This window comes from Salvelinus fontinalis, chromosome 41, assembly GCF_029448725.1.
Source record: "Salvelinus fontinalis isolate EN_2023a chromosome 41, ASM2944872v1, whole genome shotgun sequence".
Taxonomy (NCBI): domain Eukaryota; kingdom Metazoa; phylum Chordata; class Actinopteri; order Salmoniformes; family Salmonidae; genus Salvelinus; species Salvelinus fontinalis.
The window spans coordinates 17,603,793-17,617,286 of NC_074705.1; the positions used below are offsets into that span (position 1 = coordinate 17,603,793).

At 45.0% G+C, this 13,494-nt stretch overlaps 1 protein-coding gene across 3 annotated transcripts in view; it reads right to left on the reverse strand.

The window, feature by feature from the left end:
- The window catches only part of LOC129840723 (B-cell CLL/lymphoma 9 protein-like), a 104,679-nt gene extending 93,641 nt beyond the window's left edge, over window positions 1-11,038 (reverse strand). For all 3 annotated transcript variants that reach the window (XM_055908844.1, XM_055908842.1, XM_055908841.1), the window contains exon 1: window positions 10,531-11,038. The gene's annotated coding sequence lies outside the window, so the exon portion shown is untranslated. The remainder of the gene's footprint in view (window positions 1-10,530) is intronic.
- Window positions 11,039-13,494: the final 2,456 nt, after the last annotated feature.

Consider the following 13,494-nt stretch of genomic DNA (forward strand, 5'->3'; position numbering starts at 1 on the left):
AGAGGTATAGCCTACCTGGCTGGCATGAAAATAAACCATGGGGAAAAGCGTCCTCCATTCGCTATTTAAGTGCAAAGATGACATTTCTTCCCGCTGCCCCTGTTTCGATACAGGTGCATGATAATGGTCCATTCTAAATCAAAACAAATTTCACACATATATTATTTAGTATATGTAAAGACAAGATTAAATCAAGAATAGTGAGATGGGTAAGAATATTAGCCTATCACTTGTGAATGATATTATCGCTTGTGAATGATGCCCAGCATAAGAAACAATGCCTTTTTTTGTGACTTTTTCTAATCATAGTCAAACACCTCATGTAGCCTAGCCCATAGGCCTACATGTTTTAATAAGGTTTGTATCACAACTAAAGTGGCCAAGATCTTCTTAAAGTTAAGCACATTAATCCACTTTACAAAGGGTGTAGAGCCTAACTAGTAGTTGGACCAGGCAGAGGAGTAGTTGGACCAGGCAGAGGAGTAGTTGAACCAGGGAGAGGAGCAGTTGGACCAGACAGAGGAGTAGTTGGACGAGGGAGAGGAGTAGTTGGACCAGGGAGAGGAGTAGTTGGACCAGGCAGAGGAGTAGTTGGACCAGGCAGAGGAGTAGTTGGACCAGGGAGAGGAGTAGCTGGACCAGGCAGAGGAGTAGTTGGACCAGGGAGAGGAGTAGTTGGACCAGGCAGAGGAGTAGTTGGACCAGGGAGAGGAGTAGTTGGACCAGGGAGAGGAGTAGTTGGACCAGGCAGAGGAGTAGTTGGACCAGGCAGAGGAGTAGTTGGACCAGGGAGAGGAGTAGCTGGACCAGGCAGAGGAGTAGTTGGACCAGGGAGAGGAGTAGTTGGACCAGGCAGAGGAGTAGTTGGACCAGGGAGAGGAGTAGTTGGACCAGGGAGAGGAGTAGCTGGACCAGGCAGAGGAGTAGTTGGACCAGGGAAAGGAGTAGCTGGACCAGGCAGAGGAGTAGTTGGACCAGGGAGAGGAGTAGTTGGACCAGGCAGAGGAGTAGCTGGACCAGGCAGAGGGGTAGTTGGACCAGGACAAGGGAGAAGGAAAGGTAGGGGGAGAAGAGTAAGAATGCGTGGTGGTGTTCAAGGGAGAGTAAGAGCTGTTGTCGCTGATGAAATAAGAGCCACCATCATAGACCATGTGATAAACCATGGTCTATCACTGAGAGAGGCTGGTGAAACAGTCCAGCCTAATACCGTGGTCTATCACTGAGAGAGGCTGGTGAAACAGTCCAGCCTAATACCATGGTCTATCACTGAGAGAGGCTGGTGAAACAGTCCAGCCTAATACCATGGTCTATCACTGAGAGAGACTAGTGAAACAGTCCAGCCTAATACCATGGTCTATCACTGAGAGAGGTTGGTGAAACAGTCCAGCCTAATACCATGGTCTATCACTGAGAGAGGCTGGTGAAACAGTCCAGCCTAATACCATGGTCTATCACTGAGAGAGGCTGGTGAAACAGTCCAGCCTAATACCATGGTATATCACTGAGAGAGGCTGGTGAAACAGTCCAGCCTAATACCATGGTCTATCACTGAGAGAGGCTGGTGAAACAGTCCAGCCTAATACCATGGTCTATCACTGAGAGAGGTTGGTGAAAGAGTCCAGCCTAATACCATTGTCTATCACTGAGAGAGGCTGGTGAAACAGTCCAGCCTAATACCATGGTCTATCACTGAGAGAGGCTGGTGAAACAGTCCAGCCTAATACCATGGTCTATCACTGAGAGAGACTAGTGAAACAGTCCAGCCTAATACCATGGTCTATCACTGAGAGAGGCTGGTGAAACAGTCCAGCCTAATACCATGGTATGTCACTGAGAGAGGCTGGTGAAACAGTCCAGCCTAATACCATGGTCTATCACTGAGAGAGGCTGGTGAAACAGTCCAGCCTAATATCATGGTCTATCACTGAGAGAGGCTGGTGAAACAGTCCAGTCTAATACCATGGTCTATCACTGAGAGAGGCTGGTGAAACAGTCCAGCCTAATACCATGGTCTATCACTGAGAGAGGCTGATGAAACAGTCCAGCCTAATACCATGGTCTATCACTGAGAGAGGCTGGTGAAACAGTCCAGCCTAATACCATGGTCTATCACTGAGAGAGACTAGTGAAACAGTCCAGCCTAATACCATGGTCTATCACTGAGAGAGGCTGGTGAAACAGTCCAGCCTAATACCATGGTCTATCACTGAGAGAGGCTGGTGAAACAGTCCAGCCTAATACCATGGTCTATCACTGAGAGAGGCTGGTGAAACAGTCCAGCCTAATACCATGGTCTATCACTGAGAGAGACTAGTGAAACAGTCCAGCCTAATACCATGGTCTATCACTGAGAGAGGTTGGTGAAACAGTCCAGCCTAATACCATGGTCTATCACTGAGAGAGGCTGGTGAAACAGTCCAGCCTAATACCATGGTCTATCACTGAGAGAGGCTGGTGAAACAGTCCAGCCTAATACCATGGTCTATCACTGAGAGAGGCTGGTGAAAGAGTCCAGCCTAATACCATGGTCTATCACTGAGAGAGGCTGGTGAAACAGTCCAGCCTAATACCATGGTCTATCACTGAGAGAGACTAGTGAAACAGTCCAGCCTAATACCATGGTCTATCACTGAGAGAGGCTGGTGAAACAGTCCAGCCTAATACCATGGTCTATCACTGAGAGAGGCTGGTGAAACAGTCCAGCCTAATACCATGGTCTATCACTGAGAGAGGCTGGTGAAAGAGTCCAGCCTAATACCATGGTCTATCACTGAGAGAGGTTGGTGAAACAGTCCAGCCTAATACCATGGTCTATTACTGAGAGAGGCTGGTGAAACAGTCCAGCCTAATACCATGGTCTATCAATGAGAGAGGCTGGTGAAACAGTCCAGCCTAATACCATGGTCTATCACTGAGAGAGGCTGGTGAAACAGTCCAGCCTAATACCATCGTCTATCACTGAGAGAGGCTTGTGAATCAGTCCAGCCTCATCTCAGATGGTTAAACGTGGCTTCCATTATCCAGAATGTTCAACAAACCAACAGGTATGTAATGCATTTCACAAGGGCTTCTTCTATCATTACTGTTGCTATGTCCCACAGTAACTGTAGGCCACCAGTCCCAATGCATATACATATGTTGTATTGTTGTTCCTCTAAAGGACGCAACGTCTTCCTCCCACTGGGGGAAGAGGAAAGCTCCTCGGTGAAGATCAATACCGTTGTAGGATTGGTCATTGCTGACAATGCAATACAACTGAGAGATATTCAGACCAGAATTGTAGAGGACAACCTGGTATTTCACAATGTGGAAAGCATCAGCCTGACTACCATTGGCTCGGACTCTGACCAAACACAGAGTTCGAATGAAACTGTAGTACACAGTTCCTTTTGAATAGAACAGTGAGCGGGTAAAGGAACTCCGGCACCAATACATCCAGGTATGGTGTCTATCCAATATGCCTTGTTCTATAGTGAGATTTACACTATGCTACTCTACATATAAACATGGGTTACAGTACATACAGTAGGACATACTGAAAAGCATTTACACATACTGTGTTTGATTTCTTTCAGAGAGTCACGGAGTTGGAGGCTAATCAGACCCCACATGAAATAATGTATGTAGACGAGGCAGGGTTTAACCTGGCAAAAACACATCGGCAGGGAAGAAACGTCATCAGGAAAAGGGCCACCGTTGATGTGCCGGGTCAGAGAGGAGCAAATATCACAATGTGTGCTGCAATCTCCAGTGCTGGTTTGGTTCTGCAGAAATGCCAGATTGGTCCCTGCAACACTGAGCGCCTTCTTTTGTTTTGAGATGACCTCCACCAACAACTGGCGCCAGAAGCAGAACGGGAACAGGTGGGAGGAAACATGAAGACATTTGTGATTGCATGGGACAATGTAGCATTCCACCATTCACATGCAATCACAAACTGGTTTGCAGCCCATCCAAGAATGGGTTCCCCTTTCCTCCCCCCCTACTCGCCTTTCCTCAACCCCATTGAATCATTTTTTTCAGCCTGGAGTTGGAAAGTGTATGATCATCGGCCACATGACCAAATGTCCCTCCTGGATGCAATGGATGCCGGCTGCGGAGACATCTCAGCTGAAGACTGCCAGGGGCGGCAGCAATTTCATGTTTCTAATAAAGCTTTAACTGCAGCAATTCCGTCACTTACTATTGTTTTCTACTGATTCTATAAAGTAAAGATGATTCATTCTCTTTTAGATAGTATGTTGCCAAAAATGCACACATTCGACACTCAACCAAAAAATGTAGAGTGGTTTACAGTAAAAGGAAACTGAAGTATTAAACACGGTGTATTTCATATTGTCTATTGTCTGCAGGTAGAACTAAAACATGAAAAGTAATGCAGTTTTTGTAATGCCATCAACCGTTAGTATTTTGAAAGTCGTTGTGCTATGATTGACTATATGTTCCTCTTGGATAGAAAACATGAGCTAGTGTTTTGACAGAACGATTAGATATTGAGTCGGGTTTGCCGTGTTTTGATAGAGTTAGTGTGTGTATAGAGGGTTTTTTGCATTTTGAAATGTAGAGTTGGTATTTAATGAACAAAATGTGGTTTTGAGCAGAAAATGAACTATTTGGCTAATTGTGTGATGTAGGTGTGTTGCTGTGTTAAGAGTTTAGAAAAGTATCTTAAATTGTTAGCAATTGTTAGCAATTGTAAAAAACTGCAATAACTCAAAATGAAGCATATAGGAATGCCTATTTATTTTGTTAATAACCGCTCAACACAGAATAGCCGCACGTGCACACTCCCTCAAATCGTTTGGAGAAAATATGATTTATATTTTATTTAGCTTTGTTCAATTGTATTTTTCATACTATAAAATAATCTAAGCAAATCTTGTCTGCTAAATTAACAAGCGTAGCCCACAACCATATGGCATAGCCAGATCAGGGCCTAACATAAGGACAACTCAGAGTATGCTATTATGTACTTCGGAAATAGTCTACACCTTCATATCATGCTTCTTTAGACCTGTCTGAAATAAATAATGGATTTATTGTGAAGGTGTAGGCTGTATTACATGGATTGTAGATGTTCCAAAGGTCTGCATCAGTAGCTTGTCAGTTATGAGTGGAAGCCAGGATATGCTGAATGTGTTTATGTTAATTAACGGTCAATTACCGTGAGACTGACAGTTATTTACTTGACAATCACCGGCTGACAAATTTTGGGACTGTCACAGCCCTAGCTGAGAAAGTAGCACTGCTAATGTTATGCGCTAATGCTAATGCTAATGCTAATGCTATTGCTGTGTTCCTCTGCATTATCTCTCATCTGCTCCGAGCACTTTTGTAGAGCCCACCCAGGTGTGAAGGGCCTCTTGAACATGCACATGCTTTGTGTGCTGTAACGTGCTTGATAGAGATGAAGTGAAGCTGGGGAGTTCAATCAAGTGTCGTGTGCTATTGTTTAGCTAGCATCGGTGATATCACGCTGAAGAGCTCTGAAAATAGGCCAACTCAACTTAATGTCGGTTTGACACTTGAGGAAGGTAGCAACTCTATAGAGTAGACACAGTCCTCAACACAGACCTTGCTAACTTATAAAGAAAAACCCACTGGAGATTCACTCTGAATGTTTACACTGTATCGGAGGTGCTAAGTGTTTTCAAACGACACTTGATTGAACTCAAGCTGACGCGAGCTGATTCTTTCGTGGATGTCGCCATTTGAGATTGACACAAAACCTTGCATGTCCTTAAAATACAGCGTTAACATTCTCAGTCAACGCACAGTGTGGTTTTCCCTTCATTTACAATTGGTTGAATTCTGTCTCAAGCCTCCTTAGACAATTCTCAGTAGCAGTACTTGAGGAAAGTTTTCCCCCAGTGACAGAGGCTTAGGTAGATGTCAGGGACTTCTGGTCTTTGTAGAGAGAACTTGGGATGTCTGAACAGCCCCTGTACTCTGCACTCTGTGGGGCCATGCAGCTGAATGAGTTCAGCAGCCGTCTCAGACTGGCTGGCTGGAGCACATGGGGAAGTCATCAAGCAGAGAGAGAACTGGGAAATAATCTGACCATCAGCGTGAACTAAGAAAAATGATCCAAACACTCATCTACCACCTATACTTCGATCCCTGCGTTCATCAACCTGTCTCTCTCTCTCTCCTACCCCTCAGTCCGGTCCTGACAGAGTAGGGAGCTGAGGCCAAATGTCTGATTGCTGTCTGCCCAGCCAGCAGAGCTCCTCTCTCTCTCTCTCTCTCTCTCCTGAACCACGGCCATTGATCCTTCGATCAATTATTGGATCCTCTGCTCGTTTTTCCTTGAAATTTCTTAGCTATAGCACCGGTAAATTTGTCACCTCTTTGGGCAGAAATCCATGTTGATTACAGGGGCTGTTGATGGGGGATGGGTCCCTGAGGCCAGGCTGTGCTGCAGGGCTTACAAATACTCTTTCTCACTACCCTCTTGTCCAATAGCCAGCGCTAGCTTAATACATGAGCCCGAATCAGGACACAAAAAGGTGCAGTGATTATGCCAAAGAGGGTGTGTAGTATGCTCAAATATAACTGTGATGTGATTCACTCTGGTTTCCAGATTGAAGCGGCAATCTTAGTAGTTGCATGATTCATGGGAATCATCTCTCTGCCATAGACCCCTCTAAAAATTCAACTGTCTTTGGAGTGCTGTCACCCCCCCCCCCCCCCTGAATACACAGCCTGATGGACACCTCCAAATGAACCTCCTAGAATCACCATGTCCCACAAGGCAAGTCCCCAGTCCACATTCTCTTTCTAAAGTTATTTCTGCTGACCAAAAATTTGCTACGGAACCCCGGGACATAATGAAACTATTACGAGCGTTCATTCTCACATCCTGGCATTAACTAAACTGTCATCTAACTAAATGCTTTTTTATGTTTGCAGTGGATTATTAACTGTTGCTGTAATGTAGGCATAATTTATCCATTAGATATTTGACAACTGTGAAGAATAAGCCCATTTATTCTGTTGCACGCTCCCCAGTGAACTATCCTTTTCAACGATAGAATTTCCTCGTTTTAAACCCTAGAACTCATTTAATCATCATGCCTTTTCTTCTTTTACCTAATTACTCAGTATGATGTTTTACTGATTGTACAGCAGTATCATTTTGTTCCATGCTATTTCCTGTTGTATAGAGAAACAGACTTAAGTTGCATTCTCGAGGTCATATGCTAATTCATAAGTTGCCAAGTCTGCCCTTTTTCACGTAACAAAAATGCTCACAACCTATTCGCTTTTCCTAGTCTGAAAAATGTCCGGAGAAATACGCTTAGAAAAGGTTTTTGTTTTGAACACACAAAATGTGTCTGTCACAGCGGCACAATTATACTCTATCAATAAATCCAAGTACCCTTTGATGCATTATTAGGTAAAGCTTACACAAATAAAACACTCATGATTGCCCATGCTCATTCATTCAGTGCTCATTTACTTACATTTAGGTGAGTTAGATGTAGTATAAACGGCAGTTAACGCAGGCAGATAATTTCTTCAAATTTTTTGATGTATTAAAATCTTTTTACAGTAATGCATTGCTTGAATCAACTGGAAGTGAACTCTGCGTCTTATACTGTAGCACTGACTCCACAGTGTGAATTGAAATCCCTTAACGACTACATCTTTGAAGCTGATGTCTGAGGACCCAGACAGGACTAATGTAGAACAGAGTCAATTTCTCCTCTCCTCCCCTCTCAAGTTTGAACTTTTAATGTCACGTGCACAAGTACAGTGAAATGCCTTTCTTGCTAGCTCTAAACCCACTAATGTAGGTATCAATATACTAAAAATAACATAAGGTAGAACAAAAACACATGAGAAAAAAATAAAAAATAAAACGAAATAAGAAGAACACGAGAAGTAAGTAAACTATATACAGGGTCAGTTCCAATACTATATTTCCAATGTGCAGGGATACTGGAGTGATAGAGGTAAGTATATATAGGGGTAAGGTGACTAGGCATTAGGATATATGATAAACAGAGTAGCAGCAGGGTACATGATGATTGTATGTGAGTGTGTGCGTGTGTGTGTGTGTGTGTATAGTCAGTATAAACGTGTCTGCATGGTGTGCTTGTGAGCAAATCAAGTGTGTGTGTGTGTGTGTGTGTGTGTGTGTGTGTGTGTGTGTGTGTGTGTGTGTGTGTGTGTGTGTGTGTGTGTGTGTGTGTGTGTGTGTGTGTGTGTGTGTGTGTGTGTGTGTGTGTGTGTGTGTGTGTGTGTGTGTGTGTGCGTGCGTGCGTGCGTGCGTGCGTGCGTATGAATGTGTAGAATCCTGTGAGTGTGCATAGAGACAGTACAAAAATAAAATGAAGGAGTCAACTCAGCTAGCCTGTGGAGCCATTTTGTTAGCTATTTTGCAGTCTTATGGTTTGGAGATAGAAGCTGTTCAGGTGCCTGTTGGTGTCAACGTTGTTGCACCGGTAGCGCTTGCCGTGCGGAAACAGAGAAAAACAGTCTATCGTTTGGGTGGCTGGAGTCTTTAATGATTTTCCAGGCCTACCTTTCACACCACCTGATATAAAGGTCCTGGATGGCAAGGAGCTCGGTCCCAGTGATTTACTGGACTTTCCACACCATACTCTGTAGCGGCATGCGATCGAGGGTGGTGCTGTTGTCATACCAAGCAGTGATTTAGCCAGTCAAGATGCTCTCAATGCCAAACCTTTTCAACCTCCTGAGGGGGAAGAGGTGCTGTCGCGCCTTCTTCATGGCTATGCGCGTGTGTGTGGACCATTTTAAGTCACCGAGGAACTTGAAGCTCTCTACCCACTCCACTGCAGCCCCATCAATGTGTAGGGTTGACCAGAGATTAACTGTTTCTCCTAGTTTCTAGGAGAAATAATACTGTGACCAAAATGACATATTGTCTGCATAATCAAATAACACTCAGCTAAGACACCCATACATATCCCCAGGGGTCTCTTCACGGTCCCCAATTCCCAAAAAATGAACGATAACACACAGTTCTATGGAACTCCCTTCCATCTCCTATTACTCAAGCAAACAGCAAAATTACCTTTAAAAACAGATTGAAAACAACTCATGGAATGGCGGGACTGTGAGGGGACACAAACACACAGACATACAGACGCACTCTAACACACACGTTATTTTTGTTGTTGTATTGTTTATATCATTTGTGTTGTTGTATTGTTTGCATATTGTTGTATTTTAAATGGGTGTGAATTTCGTTTGTTACTTGTCGTATTTTGTGTTTATTGTGGACCCCAGGATGAGTAGATGCTACTTCTGCAAAAGCTAATGGGGATCCAAAGAAAGAAAGAAACACACTTCATTCTATCATGTCCACTTGACAGAGAGGACTTCCTTTAACTCAGGACCAAAATGAGGAAAAACAATCATATCGAAGACTGACAGCAGTATCTCTCAGATTAGAAACGGCCAAATAATTCCAAAACAAATGCCTGTACAATCACATTGGTGAACTAATGTTATGGTGAACTAAAGTCACGGTGAACCATTCTTTGAAACAAACTAGAATTGAATAGTCAATGAATCAAGCAACAAACAAACACTATTTCCTCCACAAAGACATTGTGTATACAATTCTAATGCTTTTCTTTTGCATACGTTTTAATACCAGCTGAATCCCAAGCATGGTTCACAGTTCACTCATTGAATCGTATGTTGAGTGTTAACCAAGTGAATATGACAGACAATCTCAGAATGATTAACCCCCTCCAAACTGCCATTCACTGCCAGTGCCTAACAAAGACTCTGTATATAAGATGGAGAGTTCTAATTCTCAAGATACAATGCAGCTGTGGACAAGCATCATAACATGGAAAAGGAAGAGAGACAGAAAGGAAGGAATGGAGAACCAAAAATCACAGCAGGCTTTTTTTCTAATCTAACCGCTGGTTGTGTGAAATCTGCCCGCTACCCACATAATTCACTTGGTTCGACAGACATAGCCCCCCCACCCCCCAAAACCCTCAGGGGCAGATAGGTCCACCCTGCCCCCCACACACTAACCCAACATCGTGTTCAGCCACAACCACAAGTGACAAAGCTGACATGGAGAGGGCGGTCTCATTGTCTCACCTCTGTCTCACACATGGAAATGGGGAGATCTCAGACGGTTCTCCCTCCCACCTAACATCCTCACTCACCGCCGTTACTCTCTCTGTCTCACACACAGAGGGTCAGACTATCATAGGGGGGGTTATCCCACTTACAGACGAATCAATCCCACATTCCAAACCACACTGACAATCTCACACACACACTGCCGTTTAAGCACGCTTTACCACACAGCTCAATGCATTGCAATTATCCTCGTATAACAATCTCCACATTAACACTGGTGTTAAAAAAAATCCTGATTTGTGCTTTGATGGGGGGGGGTACACCAATACCATGCAATTCACCCAGTAGCTTCCCAACTCCAGCCTCCACCCCCGCTAACCCCTAAATACAACTAACCCCTGGAAATAAAATACAACCAAAGCTGAAGGAGCACACACAGAGACTACTCACCCAATCAGCCTGTGCTGCTGCAGCTCTCTTCTCCTCACTCGCTCTCTCCTTCCCTCGCTTCCCCACTAGCGCGGACACAAAACATCTAGAGGAGCGCTTTGGTTTCATTTGTTTGGTGTTTTTCTTCTCTTTGGGCTTCTTACTCCCCACTCTTTTGTCCTGGACGGTGAAAAAAGTGCACACAAAGACTTCTTCCTCCTCGCAACCCCTGGTCCCCTCTAGCATCTAGGCACTAGGACAACATCAAAGCAACTTGGGGGGAACACTTCAGGGGCCTATTGTCTCTGCGTGGATCTGTTTTTCTTGTAGCTCCCCCCTCATGACTCGCCGCCACTTGGTACAGTCCGGGCATTCACGCCAAGTAGCTTTCACACATGGTGGAGGGGAAGCTTGTCTCAAGCAATTGCTGACAAGCTGCAAACAAGACAGCCCCCACACACACACACACACACTCACAGACATCTACCCTTACAAACACCCCTTTCTCCCTCCGTCTCTGTCCTCTCTGCCACTCGCTCTTTATCCCCCACTATTCAGGTCGCCCCTCCTCTCCCTCTCTCTCGTTCGGCGTGTAAGCCTCCCAGTCTCTGACCTGCTCACACACACACACACACAGCAGAGGATTGCACAGGCACCATACTGCTCCCGCTTTCACAGGTGAAAAATCACATCGAGAGGGGAGGGTAGGATAAAACATTGTCAATTCAGACTGAGGGAGAATCGGAGAGGCACCTACGTAGAAAGAGGACAAGGGAGAGTGAGGGAAAGAGAGAAAGATGGGGGGTTGGGTAGGATCTGTCCTCATGCCTGGCCTGAGAACAGAGGTGTGTGTGGGTGGGGGGGTGGGTGGTGGTGGGGGGGGGGGGGGGGTAATGGTGGAGACTAGAGCAGGGGGAAGGTGTTGATTTTGGAACAACAAACCGTGAGCAAACAAACTTAGCAGGTAAAAGTAAAAGTCAGCTTCAACCCACAGAAACTGACCCATAAAGTGAGTGTGTGGGTCTGTGTGGATTTTGGTGTTTATGATTGACAGACACAGATGGCAGCCAGACAGGTTAACAAATAAATCCCCAGAAACGTACTGTTTATCACTAAAGCCCCATCATTTTGCGGTTATATGTTTCATGATTGTGACAACTGCACAATGGTATCTTTATCATACAGGTACATAGTCGGTTTACCCTCAGCTTTCAAATCACTTCACTGGCCTTGACCATGCTGCGTCACATGCAGCTTCATGCTGCTACCAACTTGTTTCAAGCAGACCACCATAGTCTCTGTGCCAAAGAACGCCAAGGTAACCTGTCTAAATGACTATTGCCCCGTAGCACTCACATCTATAGCCATGAAAGGCTGGTCATGGCTCACATCAACACCATCAGCCCAGACACCCTGGACCGCCCCAACAGATCCACAGAGGATGCAATCTCTATTGCACTCCACACTGCCCTGACAAAAGGAATACCTACGTAAGAATGCTGTTCATTGACTACAGCTCAGCATTCAACCCCATAGTCCCCTCCAAGCACATCACCAAGCTCAGAACCCTGGATCCTGGACTTCCTGGCGGGCCACCCCTAGGCGGTGAGGGTAGGCAACAACAAATTCACCGCGCTGACACACGGGGTTAGGACTGGTTTGACTGGCTGCATTACCGCTTCGTACGGCAAGGGAAAGGTACCCGACCGCAAGGCGCTACAGAGGGTGGTAAGTACGGCCAGTACACCACTGGGGCCGAGCTCCCTGACATCCAGGACCTCTACACCAGGCAGTGTCAAAGGAAGGCCCAAAAAATTGTCAAAGACTCCAGCCACCCAAATCATGGACTGTTCTCTCTGCTACCGCACAGCAATCGGTATCAGTGCACCTAGTCTGGAACCAACAGGACCCTGAACAGCTTCTACCCCCAAGCCATGACCGCTAAACAAGACTCTTAAATAGCTGATCAAATGGCTACCTGGACGGATTATTTTTTGCACTAACTCTCTTGCACTGACTCTATGCACACACACTGGACTCTTCCCGCACACTCACACACACATACACAGACACACACACACATACACAGACACACACACACACACACACACACACACACACGCTACATACAGTAACATGTGCACACATGCATACTGACGCCACACATACACATTCACACACTTTCACACTCACCACATACTCTGCTGCTACTGTCTATTATCACTTTTTACATAGCCACCTCAATTACCTCGTACCCCTGCACATCTGACTCGGTACTCTTTATAGTTATTCGTTATTCACTGTGTATTCATTTCTCATGTCACTATTTCATCACTCCTTTCTGAAGGAGGGTTTTGACTAAAACCTCAACATCAGAAGAGGAATGGGAAACTGTATGCTGTCACTAACATGCCTACATCTATGAAGAAATAACAGTAAATTGTATTGACAATGTCTGAGTGATGTATTTGGTACTAGATATCTCCAATACAGAATCGGAATGAGTAGCTGGGTAAGCAAAGGGTTAAATATACCAGCAACTGACCCAAAATGGGGAGGGAGGTGGGGGCGGGGCAAGGGGACAGGATCCCATTGAGAATTGGTGGTATTGCAATGCCTGAGATTGGGTTGAACCAATGTGAGCTGTATTGCGGGGGTGCTCTTCCCTCAAGCCTCTCTGCTGCTTCTTCCTCTCCTCATTCCCTGTAACCGAGAACTGTACAAAAACCTACAATTATAATGTGTATGTTGTGGTATCGTTTTAACCAACCACCAACTCTGTTTTTATAACACCTGTGTGAATGCTGGGGAAATATTGTGTCCCTCTATGAAGGAGGGGGGAGGGGTAGGGTCAATAAAGAAAAGGGTAGAAGATCACTGTCACACTGAATGTTTGTTATTTTCAATAAACATGTACTGTATGTGACTCTGTAGTGTTTTGTGTAGAATAATAACATGTAATGTTGTGCTACTGTTAACTAGAAC